Raw genomic sequence first — 8,847 nt, forward strand, 5'->3', positions numbered from 1 at the left:
AAGAATTGCAATACCATGTTAAACAACAGTGGTGAGAGTGGACATCCCTGTCTTGTTCCTGACCATCCAGGAAAATCTCTCAGTTTTTCCCCATTGAGGATGATATTAGCTGTGGGTTTACAAAACTTCTAATATTAACACTTCCATTTGACCCATTTGAAAGCATTTCAATTAGAAATAAAATGGTGTAGTACAGTAAATGGAACATTAAACTTTTTAAAGCAACCTGAATTGGATTTGGGTTATGTGAGCTTTTAGACAAAGCCAGTTTTTGAAGAGTGCAAAGTCACTGTTCTATTAAAACTCCTCTATTGACTATTTTCCTAGCCTAAAAAATGAAAGATAGAATTCTTAGTTGTTATTAATGGATTTTTTTTTTAAAATGCCATTACTGGTACAATGTGCTTTCAAAATAAATACTGGGAAGAGTAAGGTAAGAGAAAGGTAAATGCATTTTGACCCTAGAAGTATGCATACACAACCCCTTACCTAGTTAAAATGCCAAAAAAGACATAAAAAAGGATAAAACATTTTTCCCATTCCATACAGTAATTTTATGTGGAACTTCTGAAGTTGTGGTGAACAAAAATAAACATGGAGAAATAAATACAAAATACCATTTAAATAACCTATTTATCATGGCGCCTGGGTGGCTCAGTCAGTTAAGTGTCTGACTTAAGCTCAGTAATGATCTCGATCTCCCAGTTCGTGGGTTTGAGCCCCAAGACAGGCTCTGTGCTGACAGCTCAGAGCCTGGAGCCTACGTCAGATTCTGTCTTCCTCTCTCTCTGCCCCTCCTCTGCTCACATTCTGTCTCTCTCTCAATTTCTCTCTCTCTCAAAAATATATAAACATTTAAAAAAAAATTGAGGGGCACATGAGTGGCTCAGTCGGTTAAGAGTCCAACTTCAGCTCAGGTCATGATCTCACAGTTTGTGAGTTCGAGCTCCGTGTCGGGCTGTGGGCTGAAAGCAAGCTCAGAGCCTTGAGCCTGTTTCTGTGTCTCCCTCTCTCTCTGACCCTCCCCTGCTCATGCTGTCTCTCTCTCTCTCTCAGAAACAAATAAAAAACATTAAAAAATAATTTTAAAAATTGAATAACCTATTTATCTAATATAAAAACAAAACTAAAGCACCACAGCTAGAGATAGGATCTCTTTCCAAATGACCATTGGCTAGAGATGGGATGAAGGATCCCTCTCCGTCCCAGGCCAAGGCTTTTCTCTTCTCCAGGGACAGTTCTATGAGCAGTTTTCAGTCGCTCTTTCTCTTCCCCTGGTCTCTCCGTGACTCTCCGAAGAGAGGGCTCCCTCCCCTCCGTCCCTTCGGGTCCCGGGTCCCAGACTATTTTTATCTTCCCCAGTTCACAATCACACATCTATGACACTGTCTTCTTAGTGGACTCTGTCTCTTTTTCTCACACACTCTTGCAGTTCAGTGTCCTATGGCTTCAGCCCTTCTTTGTTTGAGAAATGTGGGCGGGCAAAAAGTACGAAGCTCCCTATTTCATCATCTTGCCTTTCACACAAGTCTCTTAGACAACTTTAAACTTTACAAATCTTTTTCATGTTCATTATCTCATTTAGTCCTCAAATCACCTCCATGAGATAAGTTTTGTTTTCCCTTTAGAAATGACCACATCCTAAATTTTTAGTGATTTCTCAAGAAAAGTTGAATACGAATGCTGAGGTTGGGTTTTTTTTTATATGGGAATGTTGGATGCTAAAATCAACAGATATTTTCAGTTCAAGGCAGCAGACTAGAAAAACACATTTACTTTCCTATTCCTCCTGAAACCATATTTAATACAAGTGTAGTAATACCAAAATTAATACCAATCAAAGCCAAGAGAATGTGGAAGTCATCACCCATAGAAAGATTTTGATACATTTTGAGAAGGCAAAAAGTGAAATGCAGGACTGATGAATGGAATGATCAAGAAAAGACTGTCCAAAGAAGGATCTGCACAAGGCCAGTCTGCTTCTGCTGAGCCCTGTTTATAGTCAATTTATCAGAAATGCCTACTTGTCTTGTAAACACTTGCAGAACAAGTTACTCACAATCCAAGATTTTACTGTATGTAAAATTCACCAGTGCCAATTGTGGACATCTTCCAATGTTCTGAAAAATCACTGATTTCTGCCAAATACCGTGGCCTGAGACAAAACATCGGAGCATGAGAGATGATCAACCACAATTCCACAGAGAAATAGAGAGGGAGACAGAGAGAGAGAGAGAAAACCATTGGCTCAACTGTCATGTGACATTTGGGATCATGTACTCCTTGTACTACAAGACATCCCTTGTTTATCAAGTTAAAATTTATGTCTATTTTTTATGTCTATATTTATAATACATATACATAAATATTTAATATATATTTTTTGCTGATCTATAGGATTCTTGGTTCTGAAACTTATGCATGTCATGTCCCGGATATGCTACATCAGTCCTGTGAGAGAGAAAACACTTCAGTGAAGTAAGCCTCAGAAACGAGATTCAAACTAGATAAAGCCATATGTAGGCCGAGATTCTTCAAACCTTCTTCCTCATGCTGAAGCTTCCAACTCCTAGACAATAACACATGTTTCTATTGCCAGACACCCAAGCAGATCTCTCCCCTCTTGGTCATAAGAATCTCTAGGGGTGCCTGGGTGGCTTAGTAGGTTAACCGTCCGACTTTCGCTTAGGTCATGATCTTGCGGTTCGTGGATTCGAGACCTGCAGAGGGCTCTGTGCTGACTGCCAGCTCAGAGCCTGGAGCCTATTTCAGAGTCTGTATCTCCCTCTCTCTCTGACCCTCCCCTGCTCACGCTGTCTGTCTCTCTCTCTCTCTCCTAGAAATAAAAAAACTAAAAAAAAAAAAAAAAAAAAAGAATGTCTACAATTCTGTTTAAGTGCCAACAATGTGAGGTGAAGAATGAGCCTGGCTGGCATGCTCACAATGACCAAATTGTGTTGACCTTTCTTTAATCCAATACATTGCTCCACTCTTAACTTACAATAAACAGCATATTTGCTTTCTAGACATTAATGAGATGCCTTACTAGACATATTCCTAAAAGGCCAGAGAAACTGGCTTCTAATCCATATGGAATAATCCACTGGTGAATTTTCTTCCAGGTAGACCACAACATATCTAGAATATAATCTTTATATATTTACATATAGTCTTTACATATAATCTTTATGTACTTGGATTCTTCACAGTAAACCAAAGAGAAAATCTGGGCTGCAAGGCTCAGTTACAAATGTGGGATGGTACCATGCCTACCACTGGTGGTCCATGACCTACATCTTCTGAGACCATCATGGTCCCTGATTAATTTATGAATTAAGATTTTGTTCAACAAAGGCCTGGTCCTGGGCAGTGCCTGTGCTCACTGTAAATATGGCACCATGCTAGGTACCCTAAGACCTAGGAAAAAGAAAAAACATGGTAACACGTGATGCATATATGGTAAGGAGGCATCACAGTCCAGAGTAAGATCTCTGGGAGTCACTACACTGGGCTTGAACCCCAGCTAAGCCACCACCACATGTGTGACCTCAGGGGCGGTCCAAATTGTAAATGCTGTTTTGCCAAATTCCTCAAAAGGAAGAAAGCGAGAACTTGCCTGCCAGGAAGGGAGGTCTTGGGGCGCAGCATCCAGTCAGGTCAGGGTTTGGCGACCGCTTGGAAACTGCCGCCGTCTGGAGGGCGATGCTGAAAGCCTGGGCAGCCCCAGCGAAGATGTAGCTGGCTCGAAGCCTCGCAGGGAAGCAGAGAGGGGCCCGGGGGCGGCGGGTGACTCCCTCGCAGCGTTGGGAGCCCCCCAGCACTCGTCTTTTTTGAGTGAAAGGCTGGCGACACACACCGAGGCGCTGAGGGGCCCGACAACACAGCACTCCCCTAAAGTCCTCACGCTGTGGCCTTGCTGGTTGTATACACGTGCCAAAGGGCGCACCGGCCAAGGGCAGCAGGCAGCCTACACACCATCACCGGCGACCGGAAGTCCTAGGCACGGGAGCCTAACGGGCGAGGCTCTGCGGCCTCCCCTTTGCCCTGTGCTGGGGTCTCTGGCCGCGATGCGCGTGCGCGCCCTTCTTTGTGATTTGTTCCAGGGATGCAGCACTCAGTGCCAGGCTGGACCGTTCAGGCTCAAGGCGTGTTTGATCTCGAGAGGAGTCAGAAGCTCCGGAGGGGCTCTCCAGCTTTTAGACTCCAACCTCGCGATCGTTGGGCACACAACCAGCTCACTATGGGCAATCTGCTTAGTAAATGTCTACGTCTCCCACTCCGCCCCCGCCGCCGTCCCCTGCCTGGCCGGGATCGGGCCCTGGTCCAGCCCGCCCGTGATCCCCATCCACCACCCGGTAGGGGCCACCCCGCTGCTCCTTCACCTGCCCTGCACCCTGGGCGCAGGCTCTTCCACTAGGTACGTAGGCCTTTACCGGCCTCCTTTCATATCGAGCCCAGGAGGTGTTATCCCATCCCGCAGGATGCATGGACCTCCCTGGGCATCCTCCCCGTGGTGAACTGGAGTAACCCTCCGAGAAAATCTGTGCTGTCTTCTAGTAATTCAATGATATTCAGGCANNNNCCGGGGCGCAAATTAACTCTCCAGCATTTGCCATCAGAGACTGGAGAGGGGGCTGTGGAGCTGGTTCCATCTAGGTACCTCCTACTTTTGTGCCCAAATGGAATGGACAAGAAGGCCCTAAAAGAACCCACAGAAGAGAGGGAGAATCCTATAGCGACCAAAGGGTGGGATGGTGGGAGCAGAGCCCCCCCATAGCTGCAGGGATATACGGTTAACATCTGGTCCCCTGGAGGCCAGTGGATTTCTCAGCTTCCGGCAGTGCAGCCCTGCACGTTTGGACTTCCGTCCTAATCCTCCAGAAGACAGTTTGAGGAAGAACACCCACCAGGCTCTGACTAACTCCTCCCCTGAAGGCCATGCAGTCACCACCTCGCATGGCCCTGCCAGAGATGTGCCTCACACAGATGCAGCCGTGCTCTCCCACCCAGCCCCATGCTGCCCCTCACGGCAGGAGACATCAACCCAAGAATTGTCGGGTGAAAACCATCAGTCTTCTGAGAGCACATCAGACCTATCCAAGAAGGAGATACAGGGTGGTGAGCCTTCAGGTGTGACATCGACAAAGGAAGTGTTGAGTGAAAAGCATCAGTCAGCAGGAAAGAGAAACAGGTTAAGGAGCCTTCAGGCATCTCATCAAGGAGCTCCTTGCCCCCTGTAGCTGCCAGCAGCAGGCCCTGCAAATGGAAGAGACCCATGCCACCTTCTCTGCTGCTGCCTGCCACCATGCCACCCACAGTTGTGGGGCCGCGGGGAGTTGCCCCCACCTCCTAAGCTTCCTTGCACAGCTATTGACAAAAATCTAAACACCCTGAAGAATACAAAATGTCAGAGGAATAAGATCTTGGGGGACAGAAGAGAGAACAAAGCAGCCTGCTCGGACCCTCTGCCTGCCCCTGCATTCCCCATACTTGCAACAGAGACTCCTAACTGTCTGCCTTCAGGCATGAACACTGTGCAAGTCCCTATTGCTACAGCGGACTTGGCTGACCAAACTGCCAGGCCCCCAATCCCATCTGTTCCTCCATCTTTACCACCAGGTGTTGCAGTTTCCACTAGCTTGTCCCCTTGGGGGTTCTGGTGTCACCTCCACTCCAGTAGGCAAGCCCCCTGCAAACTGCCACTCAGCTTCTGACGGCGAAGCCATGGACACTACGTCTCCCTCTCAGGCTTCCATCATCTATTCCTCCCCTGTGTCCAGGGACACCCACGTGCCACTTTACATAGTGCTTCCTGTTTCTGAGAAGACACCACCCAGTAAAAGTACTGTTGTGCCCCAGGTAGCATTAGGACACCATGCTAGTTCCAGCTTAAATCCAGGCACTGGGGGCCACCCATATATCCAGTTAGTGGAGCAGTGGGCCGAGACTGCAGCATGCCTGCAGGGGGAGACTCTACAGTCTGCATGACCTATAAGTGTCCTGGGGGCTCATCTAGGCAAAGAAAACATCCCCCATGAGAAAGTGTTGCCATCCTGGAGAAGAGGTGCCAGTCAGATCAGACAGCCTCCTCCTTTAATCTGAGCAGCAAGGGGCCAACCGTTAAAAACCCAGGTGGTGTAGTAGTGGGAGAGGGCCATGCTGTTCCCAGAGATGGAGCTTCAGCTGTTCCTGGTACCCATAAACCTACCTGGGACCCATCTACACAAAGTAAACCTGACCCACGGGAAAGAGCCACTACTCTGGACAAGAAAGGTGTGTCAGGAGACATGGAAGTCTCCTCCTCAAATCCAAGCAGCAGGTGGCCAACCGTCAAAAACCCAGGTGGTGGGGCAGTGGGAGAGGGTCATGCTGTTCCCAGGAATGGAGACTCAGCTGTTCCTGGGACCCGTAAGCAAGAACCATCTACATAAAAACAAATCGCTCATTGTGGAAGAGCCACTATGTTGGAAAAGACACGCGTGTCAAGAGACATGTGCGTTCACCCCCCACGGAGTCCCTGCAGCTTGCCGGCCCACACTGCCTCTGTCGCAGTGGCAAGTGGCGGCACCAACTCTGTGCTTGGACCCACTTATAGTTCCACAGTCCCTCCCAGTAACGGCAGTCCACCTGCCCAGCAGACAGTCAGTAAGCATGGAGGGGACAAGGTCATTCTCACGATGGTAGGACCTAGTACTCGTCCTTCCCAGAAGAATAACTGTGGAGGACCCAAGGCAGATCCAGCAGGAGCTGTCGCAGATGTAGACACTATCACATCTATGATGGCAGGCCTCTCTGTCAGCACCCCCCCGAAGAACACGGGGAGCTCACTTACCCCTAACACAGGTGGTGCTCCGGGGAAGGACCCCACGCCTGCTATGACCGGATACACTTATGGTCCCTCATCCACACACAGTGCATGTGCCCCCCCCTAAGCACAGTGCAGGTCGTGCGATGGGGGATAGCACCATGAAATTTTAAACAGAACTTGGGCTCGCCCTAGTCAGGTACTCCTCTGGAGGAGCAAGCACTGTGTTTATCCTGGTCACCTGTGCCTGTGCTCTGGCCATGACTAGAACACCTTCAAAACCTTCCTAGGGCTTCATCAGAGCCACCAAACAATTCCTTCCTCTCGTCATGAATCTCAACAAATAACGACCAAAGATTCCTTGCCAATTGTATATAACCGGAAATGGACTTTGTTGCACCAGAAAGGGGCCACAACCCCTTTAAGTGATACTTAACCTGATCTCTTCATACAGCAAGTGTGTACACTGTGTGCACATGTGTATTTTTGTTATTTCTGTGCATGTGTGTGTTTTGGAGGGCAAGGGGCGCATGAGCCCCAGTGTAGAACTACTCCAGAACAACACCAGATTCAAGAAGTTCTAATGGTGGAAAATAGAAGAAAGCTGCATCAATCACCAACTGTGCCATCCCTGGCGTGACCGTGAACGCGGCTGACCCAAGCTCCTGGCCAGTTTTCTCTGGTCTTGGAACCGGCAGGACACCACTGCTGTCTGTAGTGGTTTCCCCAACCGATTTGCCTCGATGGGCTTTTCTCCTTCCCACATTGTGTACGTATACACATATGTGTATAAAACTTTGTTCTTATTAATGTGCCTTCACTCTTGTTTCTTTTTGACTCAGCAGTAGAGAAAGGATTAACCTGTCTGAATGGTGATGGGTTGAGCCACACTTAAGGATGCAGAATTTCCCATGTCACAGTGACTGGGATGTGGAAGTGGCTACATGTTCTACCTGCATGCGCTGCCGTCTGCAGTCTGCATTTTGAATGTAAGGGATGACAGTCCAGGAGGAAGTAAGGTACAAACGAGGGACAGATGAGGTGACTCACCCTTGCCTCTTCCCTCTGTGTTTTGCTCTTCTCTCACCTGCCCTGATCTTACTAGAGGCTAGATATCCCTGATGTGTCAAAGGAAACCACTCAATGATTTTGTTTTTTTTTTAAAGAAATGTTTAAATGTTTTCTTGTATGTGTTCATATTTAATTTAGACTTAGGCCAGTCATTCTTATACATTCTCATCGCCCAGGGAGGATAGATTTGAGCCTGGAGGAACAAAGGGAGAAAGAGCACATACTTGCTCTGTAATTGTTAGAAATTCCAGTTTCTTTGAATTTACTGTTCTGCTTAAATGCAGTAGAAGAGGGGCACCTGGGTGGTTCAGTCGGTTAAGTGTCCGACTTCGGCTCAGGTCATGATCTCAGAGTTCGTGGGTTCGAGCCCCACATCGGGCTCTTGCTGACAGCCAGCTCAGAGCCTGGAGCCTCTTTCAAATTCTGTACCTCCCTCTCTCTCTGACCCTCCCCTGCTCATGCTTTCTCTCTCTCAGGGAAAAAATTGCCAAGAAACTCTTCCTTTTTGAACTCAAATGATATCAAAGGACTTGTGGTTAAATGTCTTATCTGGAAAACATTTTTGCTCTGAGAGAGATTAGAAAGGACGTATAATATTTCTCCTTTTTTTTCAAGGAGAATTAGAGTCTGAGCAAAACGTTTTGTGTCCTACCAACCCCCTAGTTTGTTGGGGATGAAAGTCCAAAATTGCTCTAACATACTATAGAAGCTCTCATAACCAGAGCACTAGAGCTAATTTTGTAAAATATGAATTACGCCCAGTGCTATTTTAAATATGAAAAAATAGACAGTAAAGCCTTGGTTCATGAGAAAAATTTGTTCCAGAAACATGCTTGTAATCCAAAGCACTTGTGTATCAAAACCAACTTCCCCATAATAAATAATGGAAACTCAGATGATTTGTTCCACAACCCAAAANACCGGCGACCGAAAGTCCCAGGACTGGAGCCTAAGGGGCGGGGCTCTGGGGC

Source organism: Crocuta crocuta, unplaced genomic scaffold (assembly GCF_008692635.1).
Source record: "Crocuta crocuta isolate KB4526 unplaced genomic scaffold, BGI_CrCroc_1.0 scaffold1072, whole genome shotgun sequence".
NCBI lineage: Eukaryota > Metazoa > Chordata > Mammalia > Carnivora > Hyaenidae > Crocuta > Crocuta crocuta.